The sequence below is a fragment of the Megascapheus bottae genome, chromosome 14 (assembly GCF_031878675.1).
Source record: "Megascapheus bottae isolate mThoBot1 chromosome 14, mThoBot2.hap1, whole genome shotgun sequence".
NCBI classification, from domain to species: Eukaryota; Metazoa; Chordata; class Mammalia; order Rodentia; family Geomyidae; genus Megascapheus; species Megascapheus bottae.
Window position 1 is genome coordinate 10394020 of NC_143522.1, and position 13227 is coordinate 10407246.

At 40.0% G+C, this 13227-nt stretch overlaps 1 protein-coding gene and 1 pseudogene across 4 annotated transcripts in view; both read left to right on the plus strand.

Annotated features, from left to right (window-relative positions):
• Rgs6 (regulator of G protein signaling 6) overlaps nucleotides 1-13227 on the plus strand; it is a 430841-nt gene that overhangs the window by 195502 nt on the left and 222112 nt on the right. The gene's annotated exons all lie outside the window — the stretch shown is intronic.
• Nucleotides 6920-7352, plus strand: LOC150054649 (CDGSH iron-sulfur domain-containing protein 2 pseudogene; annotated as a pseudogene).

The window sequence follows — 13227 nt, forward strand, 5'->3', positions numbered from 1 at the left end:
TTAGCTATTCAAGAAGCTGAAATGTGAGCCAGCCTGCGCAAGGAAGTCCTGTAAGACTTTAACTCCAATTATCTACCAAAAAAAGCCAAAAGTAGAGTTGTGGCTCAAGTGGTAGAGCAGTCACCCCTTTCCCCCCACCTCCAAATTCAATGTCCATGACCAACACAAAAAGAAAGACCAAAGTCTATTCAAAGAAATAGAGGGGGAGAAATTCTAGATGGAGAAACACTATCATTTTAATAGTGAAAACAGTAAGAATCTCTACAGGTTTATGGAAGGGCCTTCTAATGGGAATTAAGTAACCCAGTATCTTGAGCAGTGGTTCTCAATCTGGGATACTCAAGTAGACCCCCTGGATGATTTGGGTTCCTCACTATTCTATAGCACTTGCTGCTTGGTGTCAGCACTTCTCTTGGGCTCTGTGAGTGCGTGAGGCTCTGATCCTGACCTATCAATGTTTATTAAGGGGAAAGAGAGGAGTTTGCTAATGGTGTGTAGGTGCTGCAGGAGACCCAGTGTTGATACCAGGATGTTTATAGTCATATGGAGTGGTGGCAATTAGTGACACTATTTCATGAAAAGCAATATATGAATCTCTAGCATAACTGTAATGCATTTTAAGCACTGCAGTGCAGTATGCCACTCATTGCATTGTCTGTGTGATTTTAACGCAGGCAACTATTGCTAGTCTTATATGTAATTTTCACATTTATTTTGCTTTTAGAATTGTTAAGAGCTGTAAAAGCAATAGCACTTTGCGACTATGTTAGCCATATATTTGTATGTGTGTATGCATATATATATATGTAATTACTTAAAAGGTGCCTATATATTATTCAGGACTATGGTTGCTTCTTAGAGCAACTTGTATTTCAGTTAGGAAAAACTATTGGCTTGAGGCATGTTTTAAGCGGAGTGAGCTCTTGGGCTGTCAGCAAATGAATTACTCTGGAAGACTAGGAGAGGGAAATGGGATGTACTCTTCCCTCTGTAGCTAGATGCTCCTATTGAGAATCACAGAAGTAATCTGTTGTCTTACTAACTTTATAACTGAGTCCTTTGTAAGACGTTAAAATCTACAAGTTCTGAAACATGGTAGTATGTGCTCCTTTTATATGATAGAAGCCAGAGCCTAGCAAAGTATGGCCTATGGGCCAAATATGGACCCTGGACTGTTTTTATATAAATTACATTTTGGGGTTTTATTGGGGTTTGGCATGGTTAGTTATTTTTATAATCTCAGCTTCTCTGGAGGAAGTAGAGATTGGCAGGATCTCAGTTTGGGGCCAGTTAAAAGAAACTCTGTTTCAACCAACAAACCAGACTTTTGGTAGTGCATACTTGTAAATAAATCCCAGCTAGGTAGGACATATAGAAAAAATAGGAGGATCACAGTTTGAGGCCAGCTCCAAGCAAAAATAATGGGAGATTCCCCTGCTATCTGGAAAAGCAATGAATATAAAAGGAGCTAGGGAAATGGCTGAAGTATTAGAGTACATGCCCAGCCAGGGCAAAACGCTGAGTTCAAATGCACGTGCACACACACTCACACACACACACACACACACACACACACACACACACACTACTAGAACTTAGCTGAACCCACTTGTTTCCAAATTGCCTGTAACTGACTTTTCACTCTAATAACCATTGTCCAGCAGTTGTGACAGGGACCTTGTAGCTCAGAAAGCCTAAAATCTCTGCTACTGGACTGGTCCCTGATATACAAAATTAAAGATTATTCTGTGCTCTGCTCTCAGAATGTGTTCATATGATTTGCTTGATTCTCTAAAGTGACTTAACTGATCAATGCTTCTTGGGTCATTAGAAGATCATGAATGGTGTTGTTGGGGGGAAGAGTCTGATTTCTCTAATGAAGGAATCTAGCCTGTTCTCAACAGGAATGTGGAAGGTGGTAAGAGGCTGTCCTCTTCAGGATGCCCATTAGCAGACTTAGCCTCAGGCTGCTGCACTGTGAGATGCCCTTTCTTCTCAGGTCTTTCCTTCTTGTCCTCCTGTTTCATAGATAGGTGAACAAAGGCTCTGATACATCACCTTGCCCTTGCCCTTGACAATTTCAATTAATATATCCACTTCTTACTTCTGCATCATAGCAGAAACATCTTTTCTAGCTGTAAAAGAAACAACTTTGTCTTTCCTTAAAGATATGCCAAAGGAGAGTGGGATAAGGTAAGGACAGGTGTGTCCCCACAAAGTCCCCTTGTGCTGTCACTGTGCAGTCCACCACACCTAACACTGAGAGCAGATTGCTTTGAAGAGCAGTGTTTACCACCCTCATCTCGGAAGAACCAGATGTTGAGGTCCCAGGCTTTTAACAATAACAACAAAATTTGTTGACTTCTGATGTGTTGACTCTTCTGTAGCGCCTTTAAGACTAAAAGAAACTATGGAAGGATTGGATACTCTCTGGGAACTGCTTGGAGAAGCTTTCTGTGCAGACATGCCTAGAGGGGAGGGGAGGTATGCTGTTAGACCCCGCGCCTAAAAGGAGGTACCCTCACCTGCATGTACTTGGCTTTTTTAAAAGCAAAATGGATATAATTAATGTTGTTGGGATTAGCCAAAGGAATGTAAGCCACTAGAGCAGTACATGTAACCTAAGTAGGTGTGGCTCACCCTCTGGATGAGGTGAAGCTTCCCCAGGAAAATGTCCCCTCAGGGGCTGACATCTGAGAAGCAGATGGAAGACAGATGGAATAATAATACAGATGGAAGGCACTCTGGCACTCATTCCGTGTTCAGTAGGGGTTGGTATAAGCTAATAGCTTGTTTTGGAAACCAGTGATTTACCATGTGGGTTTGGTATTTCTTCAACTAATTTTAGAACCATTGCAGTATGGTCAAAGAGTGGACACAGTTCACTGAGAAACTTACAATCTAAGAAGAACAAGAGATGAAAATAATCATACTCTAGGCTAGAGAAATTGGAGATATTCCTCCTTAATATCATGTCCCCCAAGCTGTTGAAATTGTTAGCTAATAGTTCTCCAAGGTTCATCAACAAGAATTTGAATTGAAGGGGTGAATTCAGTTTTTGTCTAATTATGACTAGCTGATAAATAGCCTATCTATCCTATATCCCATTCACTATTCCTAGCCATCAGATAACTTGGTGAGGTAAAACAAAAGGGAACAGACCAGGAGGCAGCAGTTCCAATGCTACCTTGCCTGGTAGTGCAAATATGATACCCTAGACTTTTAATTTCTTTATATATTTTATTTATGTATATTTCCATATCTTTTATTTATATATGATCTACCAGCTCCTGCCGCTGTTATGGCAGAGTTGAATACTTGCAACATTTAAGTTAGTAAAGACTGAAATAGTGGGGCCGGGAGTTTGGCCTAGTGGTTAAAGTGCTTGCCTAGCATGCATGAAGACCCGGGTTCGGTTCCTCGGTACCACATACATAGAAAAAAGCCAGAAGTGGTGCTGAGGCTCAAGTGGTAGAGCTCTAGCCTTGAGAAAATCCAAGGACAGTGCTCAGGCCCTGAGCTCAAGCCCAAGACTGGCAAAAAAAAAAAAAAAGACTGAAATAGTTACAGTCTTATCATATCCACCCCTCCCACACACATATAGACACACACACAGGTACACAGACTACTCTTAGTCTGGACTCTACTAAACATCCATACGAAATCAAAAGCAACTATTCTTGGTATTCAACTGGTAAAACGAACTTAAGTACCAGAATATTGTAACATTTTTCATGCTGGGTAAAAAAAAATTGGATTTACAACTAAATCTACTATCTATCTCTTCCATGATGAAGGCTTCACAGCTGGCTAAGAAGCTTTTAGAGCTCATGCACTTCAACTCTTTTGTGGCATTCATATTTATACAAATTAAGGAATGCACAAGACACTCCATTTCCAATGTCCATATCAAAACATTTTAAGTTGAAAATGCACCGACTACACGAACCTGCCAAATATCGTACTTACAACATGGAGCACCAGAGCAGGGACTGTTCCTCAGTGTGATCCCAGGTAGAGTGGGAGCACAGTTCACCCCTGTTCCCGGGATGGAGAAAGAGAGAGAATCCTGCCACATGTTGCTAGCCTAGGAAAGGATACAAATTCAAGGTTCCAAGTACAGTTTCTACTGAATGTATATTAATAGGAACCACCACAATGCCCAAAAGAATGATAAGCCTTTGGAGGACCATCTACGATGAAGATATTTAGGAAGGAAGCCATCTTCACCACTAGGAAATCACAATACCCACACCCCTGGGCCCAGCTAGATAGGTCAGTTTTATGTCACCACCACAAAATACATGACATAGGTATCTTATGAGGTTAAGAGAGGATGGTTTTGGCTCATAGTTCTTGAGGCTCGGTCTTAGGTGACATATTTGTTTAGATTTCTAGTGATGGATGCATTACAATATGAATGTATGCCCAAGCAAATGCTTGAATATTAAGCAAGTAGATATTGAGATGGGGGAGGAAAGGAGTAGAGAGCAAAGCAAGAGAAAGAAGAAGGTAGAAAGGAAGAGGAGATTCCAATAATCCTTTAAGAGAACATCCTCAATGACCTAAGGACCTTTGATTATGCCCCACACCTTAAAGGTCCCCACAGCACCTCCCAAAGCACCTTCCTGTGGACTAAACTTTCACTATGGGCCTTGGAGTCCATCTATCCAAATCACAGCACCAGGCATCACTCTCGGCACACAGCTAGAAGACATACAAAATCACCAGAGAAGAGGTGGTCATGGAAAATAAGCATGTCTGTAGTATATTTCAGTGGCATGTTCCACTGTAAACTTTCCCCGAGTCCATCCCGAAAGGGCCTATCCCCCTGTATATGCATAGCTCCACTCTTGTCCCTTCCTCAGCCCTTGATATGGGTGGCTTTAAGAGCTGATATAGCTCATATATATCTTGTATCACAAAGCATTTCACAATATCTGACTCTCCTGATTCTTAGTCAAACTCAGAATTAGCCAGAACATTTCCTCTTGGGATAAGAAACAAAAACACTGCCTGAATGGCCTTGCTTCTAAAAAGTTGTTACAAGCTGGAAAGGCCATTTCTCCACAGGGAGTAAAGATGCATCCCTTACACGGGAAGGAAATGGGAAGGCAGGTGCTAGCAGACGCAGTCAGCGAAGGAGACATGGCCGCAGCCGTCCATCTCTGAACAGCTTGTCTGCCTCATGATGTGATGATCAGAAGGGATGGAGAATGGATTCTGTTTGTTTAGAACAACACAGACCATACACACATCACTATGCATATTGTGGCCAGCATTGTGTTTGATGTCTACAGAGCATACATATATGTTAAGGGACATGCGTAAGGTAATAAATGACTTAAAACTCCAGACTCAAGAAGACAGGAAAATCTAGTTTAAATCCTAGCTTTGCCAGTTGCTATGGTTTGGTTATCCCTTGAGTATTTGCCAAAATTACATGAACTGAAATTTAATTCCTATTATGAAGTTTTAAGAGAGGTGAAAAATTAATCTGACTGTGATATTTACAGGTAGGGTCTTTGGCAAGTGATTAGAATGAAATATCATGAGGATGGAGCCTTTATGATTGAAATCCAGTGGCTTTATTCAAAGAGAGAAGAGAGAGGAGAAGGAGAGGGAGAGAGATAGGGAGAGGGAGAAAGGGAGAGAGAGAGCACATACTATCAGTCGTTCACACCATGAAATGCCCTGATCTACCCTGAAATTGTGCCAGCACAAGTCACCACCAGATAGATGCAACCCTACATTCCTGGATAAGAACCATGAACTGAAACAAACATCTTTTATTTATAAAGTCACCTGATCTGTTCAATATAGTAACCAAAAAGATTTATATGCCAGTTAATACTTCACTCACTGATGTATAATTAAGCAGTTTAAGTTACCACCTGAAGTCAGGAATCTGTAAGTGGCTTCCGTGTCCCTCAAGGTCATTTCAGGGTCACTTCAAGACTTGGCTGGGGAAGGACCTATGTCTACACTCACGTAGTGATTGGGGGTCTTGGGTCCTCTGTGGTTTGGGGTAAAGATATCAGTTGTCCTCTTGGGCCTTTCTGAAACTTCACCCATAACACAGTAGCTGCCTTTATGCAGTCAGGAATTTTTGGAGAGTCCCAGTAAGGAAGCTACAGTATTTTTGATTTGGGGAATAGCTTTTTAAAAAGCATTTTTGTATGTAAATATAAGACATATTTGAAGTTTAAGATTGATTTTAATTATTAATTCGATTATATTGAAGGATGCCTAGGAGATTAATAAAGCATACCCCCTTGGTGTATCTGTGAGAACTTTTCTGGAGACAGATCCTGAGGGCTCTGTTGTCATGAATGGATTCGGGATAAAATGGGTTATTGGAGAGTGGTCAAAGGTAGGGGCTAAATCCTAACTGGAGGAAGTAAGCCACTGAAGTCTGCCCTGGGCTGTATCTTACTGGCCTCTTTCTATATTTTCCTTTGCTCTCAACTAAAATTACTGTCTGACCTTTGCCCATTTACATTGCTCTCGCAGGGACTCGTCCACAATGACGAGGAGCCTACTATTAGCACACTATTTTCTAGTTTAGCCATTTTAAAATTTACAGTTCAATAGCAATAAGCGAAGTCACAATGTTGTGCAACTATCACCAGTATTTCCCAATCTTTGTCGTCATCTTAAACAGAAATTTGAAACTATGGTGTTTAAATAACCTAATCTTAGAAGTGTTACATTACTATTCTATTTTATTCTAGGTTGTTCTATTCTATTCCTTAGAAACAAGTTGTTAAATTCAACCCATGTATGTGGGAAGGAGAGGGGCAAGAATCCCCAAATATAGGCACCTTTGGGGACTATTGAAAAGGCTGCCTATGTGCAGTAGCCTATTAGACAAACTGCAGTGGGGGGACAAGAGAGGATCTGCTGCCGCCGGTCCAGGATGGTACTGGAGAGTGTGGCTCGCATCGTGAAGGCACAGCTCCCAGCCTATCCTAAGCACCTCCCCGTCCTGGGGAGCATTACAGGGAGCTCACAGTTTCAGAATGGCTTCGTTTGCTGCCTTTCCTTAGTGTACTCGCACTCCTTGACTACCTTGCAGTTCGTCCATTCCTCCAGAAGAAAAAACAGCAGAAGGATAGTTTGATTAACCTTAAAATACAGAAGGAAAATCCCAAAGTGGTGAATGAAATAAACATTGAAGATTTATGCCTTGCTAAAGGAGCTTATTGCAGGTGTTGGCGTTCTGAGATGTTTCCTGCCTTGTGGTGGTTCCCATAATAAGCATAATGAGTTGACAGGAGATAATGTGGGTCCACTTATACTGAAGAAGAAAGAAGTATAACAGGAATGACTTAGGATTGGTCCAATGTGTGCTGTAGAATCTTAACATATTTCTCATTCTTTGTGTATAGAAAATCTTTGACATAGTGGTTGAATAATTATTTCTGCAATTTATTTTCTTGCTACATGGCTGCTTATATTTGATACTTTGTACAGTCAGTCATTTATAGAGACATTGTCAAAGTTTCTGATTTTAGAGAATCAGTGTACCTTCCTCCGATAAAACCAGTATTTCTTTTTTTAGTTAATTGGAATCTAAATTTTGACAATGGGTCCAAAACTGTACCTTTGAATGTAAATTTAAATAGATTATATAATTCACAAATGTTTTTATATTGATTTTGTTTTGACCATTTGAAGTGGTTTGGCTCTCCTCACTCCATTCTCCTTTAGATGAATTAAGAAAATGTTGCCATCAAGAATTGTTGAGGGGGTTGGGAGAGTGGCCTTGTGGTAGAGTGCTCGCCTAGTATGCACAAAGCCCTGGGTTCAATTACTTGCCACCATATACACAGAAAAAGCTGGAAGTAGTGCTGTGGCTCAAGTAGTAGAGCACTAGCCTTGAAAAAGCCTAAGGACGGTGCCCAGGCCCTGAGTTCAAGCCCCAGGACTGGGAAGAAAAAAAAAAGGAAGTATTGAGGTTACACAGAAAAAATAAATGTGTTCTAGAAATTCTCAATTTCAGAAAAAGTAAACTGGATATAAAAAGCTTCAACAGTAACATTATTCCAACACTGTAACAGATTTATTTACTTTAGAAAAGGTGTGTGTGTGTGTGTGTGTGTGTGTGTGTGTGTGTGTGTGTGTGTGTGTATCTCTGTATGTCTATATGTCTTGAGCTCTTTGGCTCAGTGACAGCCTGGATACTAAGAACTTTTAAAGCTAAACTTATGGGCTACTGCAATTTGAAGGCCAACTACAAATAAAACCTATCAGAACTTGGATTAAAATAATAAATAGTTCAGTGATTAAAAAAAAGGGCTGCCTATCATGAGCTATGTGATCTTAGGTAGGTTATTTAACCTCACTAAGCATAAGTCTTAAGCCTCTCTTTGTAAAAGTCTTAGTCTGTTTGACCTGCTGTAAGAAAATGCCAGATACTGAATGGCTTATAGACAAGAGAAGTTTATTTCTCAAAGTCTTAGACAGATGCTGTGTCTGGTGAGGGCACAGTTCCTCATAGACAGCTCTTCCTTGTAGCCTCCTCACATGGAGGTAACACTGAAGGAGTTCTCCTTTCAAGGTCTCTGTTTAAGGGCACTAATCCCATTGCTAAGGGAGCTATCCTTATTATCGAATTTTAAGAGGGTTGAAAATTTAATCAGACTGTGATATTTACAGGTAGAGCCTTTGGCAAGTGATTAGAATGAAGTATCATGAGGATGGAGTACCTCTGATGGCCACACCTCTGAGGCTTGATAGCCTCCATGGGAGTTAGGACTTTAATATATGAATTTCAGGGACACACACACACACACACACACACACACACACACACACACAATCAGATGATAGCAGATGATACTACTCACCTCATAATTGCTATGCTCATATTCAGAGATGCACCCCCAAGTCTTTGGCTCATCACTGTGAGACAGAATGGACCAATCTGAGCTAGGAAATTGAGCTTATTTATACTCTGGTGTCCTTGTACTTGGCTCTTAAAGTCTCCATGATGGCTCAGCAGCATCACATCTTTGGACCCCTGAGAGGATAAGTACCAGGAAGACAGGGGAAAGGCAGAAGTGTGGAGAGTTAGAATGTTAACCCTAAATCTTCCTATTGCAACCTTTTGGCAGAGTCAAGGCTCTCTCTAAGGAAAGGAGGAGCCTGAACTGGCCAGTATTTGGTCCATATGTCCTCATCGTAGCTACCACTTCTGGGAACTGAGCCATCCTCCCTCGTTCACTGACATCCACCATCAAAATGCTATCCACATTCCCATCGGGATTTATTCTCTCTTCTTTGCAAATTGCAAACATCTCTTTAACACATCCCCTCTTTTCTACTGATGTGTCCTGTGTAGTGAATAAGAAACAGTTCCTCTGGAGCTCTCATTTGCCTGGGATTATGTAAGGAAGAAGCAAGCTGCTTGAAAAACTATCCTTTAAAAATTCTCCAGAACAAGAGAGACTCGATAAATGGGACTACCTAAAAATAAAAAGTTTCTGTACAGATAAAAACATAGTTGCAAAAGTAGAGAGACAGCCAACCAACTGGGGAAAGATATTCACCAACAATACATCTGACAAATGCTTAATATCTAGTATCTACAGGGAACTCAAGAAACTAATCCCCCGAAAACCCAATAAACCATTCACTAAATGGGCAAGGGAACTAAAGAGAGACCTATCAGAAGAAGAGATTAAAATGGCAGAAAAACATATGAGAAAATGTTCATCATCTATGGTCATAAAGGAAATGCAAATAAAAACAACCCTAAGATACCACCTTACCCCAACAAGAATGGCCAAGATCTTGAACTCAGACAATGACAATTGCTGGCGGGATTGTGGAGAAAAAGGAACCCTACTACACTGCTGGTGGGATTGTAAGCAAGTTCAGTCACTCTGGAAAGCAGTGTGGAGGTTCCTTAAAGAACTGAAAATAGACCTTCCCTATGATCCCGCCATACCACTTCTGGGCATCTGTTCTGAACAGCATGACCCAGGGTATTATAAAGACACCTGCTCAGCTATGTTCATCTCTGCACTATTCACAATAGCCAGGTGATGGAAACAATCCAGATGCCCTACTGCAGATGAATGGATACAGAAAATGTGGTCTATATACACAATGGAATTCTACATAGTCAACAGACAAGATAAAATAATGGCATTCGCAGGGAAATGGATGAATCTAGAGCGAATCATGTTGAGTGAGACAAGACCTAAGGAACAAAAGGCGCATGGTATCCTTAATATGTGGCTATTAAATCCAAAGAGTACAAGAGCGAGGACTCAATAACTGCATACCCAAAGCTATGGACATGGTAATGGAAATACAAACATAACTATATAGACAAAAAAACCTATGACTCTATAGACATAATGTTTTATTTCATAAATTGATATGTTTCTATGACATACAAACCCTTAGCCTAATTTTGATTAAGTTCTAAATACTAAGTCCCAGAGATTATAATTAGAGATTCCCTCATTGAACACTTGTTTGTTAAACTTGTCATTTAAAATATGATGTAAACATAAGCCATATAATGAATGGTTGTTGTTCTTGAGGTACTATGTTATCTCTCATCACTTTTGCTATCCCTTGGTTATCTCATATTGTTACACTATCTCACTTTGTTACCTGATATATCGGATATATTTGTATTTGGTTATCTGAAATTGGATAGGGAACAGGGGAAAACAAGATGAGAGATAGGGGTGGGGGGGAGGGAAATGGGGACCAAGACATGTGAAAGGGTATCAATGTATGGGAATTAATGAACCATCTATCTGGCAAATATCATGTAACTCTTCTATTAATTACAATAAAAAATATATAGAAAAAAATCACAAGAGAACCCTCCCCACAAACAGCTAAAGGGAGTCTACAAGAATGGCAATATAAAACTGAATGATAGGGTATTTATTATTATATTCTCTTTACTTTTGTGTATGACTGAACTTTTTCATGATAAAAAATAACAATCCAAGTTAACAGCTATGAAGAAAGTGAGCTATGTGGAGAAAGAGAAAGTACACTCTTGGTGAGACTGGAAGTAAGTTCATCCATTGTGGAAAAGTGTATGGAGGGTCCTTTCGATACTAAAAATAGAACTAATTACCATATGATCTGGCTTCTGGGAATTTACTCAAATGATTTGAAATCTGTTTGTTAAAGAGACATCTACATTCCCAGGTTCACTGGAACAATATTCACAATAGTAATGTGATGGAATCAACCTAATCGTGCATAAATAAAATGTGGCACATAGAATATAACCCTAAAAGCAGAAAATTCTGTTGTTGGGGCAACCTGGAGGGCATTTGTTAATTGAAATAAACTGGGCTTGGAAAGACAAACACTATGTGTTCTTGATTATATAAGGAAACCAATACAATCAAACTATGGCAGCAGAAAGGGGAATGGTAGTTTCAGATGTAAGAGATTGAGAAAAATGGAAAGTGTACAAGAGTGCAGCTGTCCAGAGATATAAGATCTTCCTGTCTGCGCAATGAATGTAATTAATACTAGTGTATAGTACCTTTATAGTGTATAGTACCTTTTGAAACTGCTGAGTGTAAATTTCAAATGTTCTCACCACTAAAATGTAAAGTGATGAATATGACAACTGGCTTGAGTTAATTATTCCATATTATTGAATACATTCTAACATATATCTTTGTATTCCATAAATATGTGCTGTTCTAAATTATCAATGTACAAAATAATAAAAAATGAACAAAAACAAACAAAAATTCTCCAGAACAGAAGCATGTACTTCTGGTCTCACTCTCCCTCACAGATCAACCCTAAGCAGGATAGAACTTCATTGCACCACAGGATCATGGGTGAGCCAGCCCTAAAGAATGTTACTAAATTAGATGCTTAATTCATCTGCTAAGAATCAATTCTGATGACTGTTTCTTGTGAGCCAAAGAAGTGAACTACTATTCTCTAGAAAAGGTTTCCAGAAATAAGTATCTTGGAAATCATATTCGAATATCTGAAAAATAATGCTCAGAAAGCAACAATAACAACTGAATAATATTTTAATATTTTCCAGGCGTACCCTATAGAGCAAAATACTGTTTGTTTATCTACTGGCCAAAATTAAACCAATCATATCTCAGTTAATGAGAATGTGGAGAATGGACATGGGCTGTTTGTGGCTGAACTACAGCTTTTGGCATGCCTTTGGGAAAGCGGTTTGACAGTACCCATCATCATTTAAAATGTATACCCCTTTTGGCTCAGTGATTCTGTTCCCAAAAAATTAATCTTAAATCATCATTGCAAAAAGGTGTACTTATTCCATCTATATCATTTGTTTGAAGGGGATTTCTAATAAGAAAAACTTGGAAAAATGCTTGTCAATAATAAGCCAGGTAAATTGATTTTTTCGTATACTCATGGTCCAGAGGTTTTATAGCAGTTAGGATAATGTTCTTTTCTGTAGAAAATCATTCTCTCTCTCTCTCTCCCTCTCCCTCTCCCTCTCCCTCTCCCTCTCCCTCCCCCTCCCTCTCCCTCTCCCCCCTCCCCCTCCCCCCTCTCTCTCCATATATATATGAAGTATATATGCTAGGCTTACTACCATTGCAGGGAATAGATGAGAGTGGGGATCACTTGGAGCACAGAAGCAGATAGGGCAGAATCGAGGAGGGGTTGGGGAAGCAGAAGAAGAGACAAAGGGACAGGGACAGAGACCATATCCTTGTCGTGGACTCCACCATAAAGCCACAGCTACCCAGATCTCCTTCAGCTCATAAGGCCTTGATCCAAATATTCCCTTTTGGTTTAAAACACTTAGGTTTTTCTGTTGCTTACAACCCAGACTTCTAAGAAACATACACCTACTAGTAAGGTATTTTCAACTTTTCTCCTTGATACTTCATTCACTTGGGAATGAAGTAATAGAACCATCATAAGATAGCGGGGGAGGGGCCGGGAGTTTGGCCTAGTGGTAGAGTGCTTGCCTAGCATGCACGAAGACCAGGGTTTGATTCCTTGGTACCACATACATAGAATAAAAGCTGGAAGTGGTGCTGTGACTCAAGTGTTAGAGCTCTAGCCTTGAGAAATGTACAAGAACAGTGCTCAGGCCTTGAGTTCAAGCTCCACAACTGCCAAAAAAAAAAAAAAAGATAGCGGGGGTGGGTGGTGCAATTGGGCTTCTGATTAAGTGACATGTTATAATGTAAGGCAACGTTACATCACCTACCACCACAAAGGATC